This window comes from Melanerpes formicivorus, unplaced genomic scaffold, assembly GCF_026170545.1.
Source record: "Melanerpes formicivorus ecotype bairdi unplaced genomic scaffold, bMelFor1.0.p_v2 SCAF_524, whole genome shotgun sequence".
In the NCBI taxonomy this organism is placed as follows: Eukaryota; Metazoa; Chordata; class Aves; order Piciformes; family Picidae; genus Melanerpes; species Melanerpes formicivorus.
This window is the reverse complement of record NW_027142876.1, coordinates 30,001-32,500: the sequence shown is the minus strand read 5'-3', so window position 1 is coordinate 32,500 and position 2,500 is coordinate 30,001. Positions and strand designations below refer to the sequence as shown.

The window sequence follows — 2,500 nt, the reverse complement described above, 5'->3', positions numbered from 1 at the left end:
AGTGCCGGGGGGGGCGAGGCCCGCGCCTCCTCCCCCAACCGGGCTCTCGTCTCCCCCAACGCCCCACCGGGCGTCGCTGGACCAACGGGGAACCCCTGCCGGCGAAGCCCCGGCGGGACGAACTCCGCGAGAGCGGGCGCTCCGGGAGCGGGGAGCTACGGAGCGCTCCCCGAGTCTGCACTTAGGGGGACGAAGGCCCCTCCCCGCCCGGGGGAGAGCCTGCGAGGCGACCCCAGCCGCGCCGCTCGGCGGGCACCGAGGCGGCGATTGATCGTCAAGCGACGCTCAGACAGGCGTAGCCCCGGGAGGAACCCGGGGCCGCAAGTGCGTTCGAAGTGTCGATGATCAATGTGTCCTGCAATTCACATTAATTCTCGCAGCTAGCTGCGTTCTTCATCGACGCACGAGCCGAGTTCATCGACGCACGAGCCGAGTGATCCACCGCTAAGAGTTGTCTGGCTTTTCGGCACCGCCCCGCCAGCGCGGAGGGGCCGGGACCGCTCGCAAAGGAGCGGCCCCTCGGAGAGCGCGGCACGGCGGCCGCTCGCCTCACATTGACCGTACAAGCACAGGAGAGGGGGGGAAAATAAAACGAAACCCCGAAGCGGCAAAAGCAAGGGGCGGGGAGCCCGCGCTCCCGGCTTTTTTCCCTCCCCCGAGGAGGGAAAAACGCACCTTGCGGCGCTTCGGGGCCGGACCAGGCGCCCGGGCTCGCTCCGACCTCGGCGCGGAGGAGGCCCGCCGCGCGCCGCCGGGAACGTGCCCCGAACCCGGCCTCGCCTCGCGTGCACGGGGAAAGAAAACCCCCTTCGCTTCCCCACCCAACGGCGGGGGGGGGGTGTGTCTCTCGCTGGCCGCCCCGTGCCGTCGCGGAGACGCCACGAAGCGAGGCAGCGGAGACCCCCCCCCCCCCGCCCCGGGGAGCGAGGGGGGCCGGGCGCACAACCCCGCCGGAGGAGAGCGTGCGCGCGCCTCCGCACCGGCCCCTCCAACGCCGCCACCGCTGCGGCCCATCCCGGACTTTCTTTTCCCCCGCTTTGGCCCCGGGGCCGAGCCCCGGCCGGCTCGCGCCCTCGGGCGGCTTCCTCTCGCCACCGAACCCCCCCCCGCCGCGGGGGACGGAAAACGGCTTGCGAGACGGAAAGCCCGAGCCCACGTGGGACGCCACCGCGGCGACCCGCCGGCCCTCGCCGGGCGGCGCACCCGCCGACCGACAAACCCCAGCGGCACGAGCCCCTTCCATCCTCCCCCGGCGCCACCCGCGCCGCCGGCTTCGCTCGCTCGACCCCTTCCGTGGCCCCGCGGCCAGGCGGACAGCGGACGGCGCTGAGCCGGGGGGCGGGCCCCCGCTCTCCCCGTTTCCACGCGGAGACCGGGGGTGGGACGCCCCCGGCTGCCCGCCCGTCCCCCACCCGGCACGCGCCGGGAAGGCGAACGGGGAAGCCCGCGGGCAGGGCCCGGGACCGGGACAGCCGCAGCCGGTGGCAGGGTGCCCTCCGGCGAGGGACCGGAGCCGGAGACGCCGAGCGACGCCCGCCGCCGCTCGGACGCGGTCACGCCACCCGAAACCGGCCCCGGACGGGGGGGGAACCGGCAGCGCGAGACCGCCGAGGGCGCCAGCTCGCCGGGGCCCCGCTCTGGGGCCTGGGCAAAGGGAAAAGGGACCGGGAGGTCCGCAGCGGCCCGCGCCGCAAGAGGCGCCGCCGCCGAGCCGCGGCAACGCGCCCGCACAAAACCCCCGGCGGGGGCGAAGCGCCCTGGGCCAGCCCCCACCGCGGGGGCTCGCCGCCCCGGCCCGCGAGAAGCCCGCGCTTCAACGCGCCGCCGGGGACGCCCGTGGCGAGGCGAGGCGCGGGCCGGACCACGGCCGACCTCGCGCGGTGGGCTCTCTCCGGCCGAGCGCTCGGACCGCAGAGAGGGGGGGGCAGCAGAGTCCCCTCCCCGGCCCGGCGGGCCCCCGGAGGACGACGAGCGCGACGACGGCGGACCTAGCCAGAGGCATTGCGGGGGCAACCCCCGCCCCTCTGAAGGCACCCGCCCGCCCCCCGCGCTCGCCCCCGCATCCGGGGGGTGGCGCGCCGAGCCGCCCGGGTCTTTAAACCGCCGCCCGGCTTCCTCCGCGGTAGGGCAAGGCCGCGGACGAAGGCGCGGAACGCTAGGTACCTGACCCTGGGGTGAGGGAAACCAGACTTAAGGCCCCGCGGGGGTGCCTCCCCCCACTGCCGCCGTCGGGGGGAGCGTCCGCCCGCGGGGGCCGCGCCCGACGTCCGCCGCCACCACCGCGCCCCTGGCCTGGCCCGAGGCCCGGGGTTTCCCTCAGTCAGCCGGCGCTGCGCTCGGGGAGGAGGGACGCGGCTGGGGACGCCCATGCCGCGCGCTCGCCGCGCGGCGAGCGCCCGGCTACGGCGGCCCCGGCGGCGGACCGGCGCAGGGCCGGCGACGACGGCGACGCGGCTGGGCGGGCCGAGGGCCCGGGAGAGCCCGCTCGACGACACCCGCG

The 2,500-nt window shown here is 77.1% G+C and overlaps 1 non-coding gene across 1 annotated transcript; it reads right to left on the bottom strand.

Moving 5' to 3' along the window:
- Positions 1-279: 279 nt before the first annotated feature.
- On the bottom strand, positions 280-429 carry LOC137460137 (5.8S ribosomal RNA). Its single transcript, XR_010992681.1, has one exon. It is a non-coding gene; the product is annotated as a 5.8S ribosomal RNA (ribosomal RNA).
- Positions 430-2,500: the final 2,071 nt, after the last annotated feature.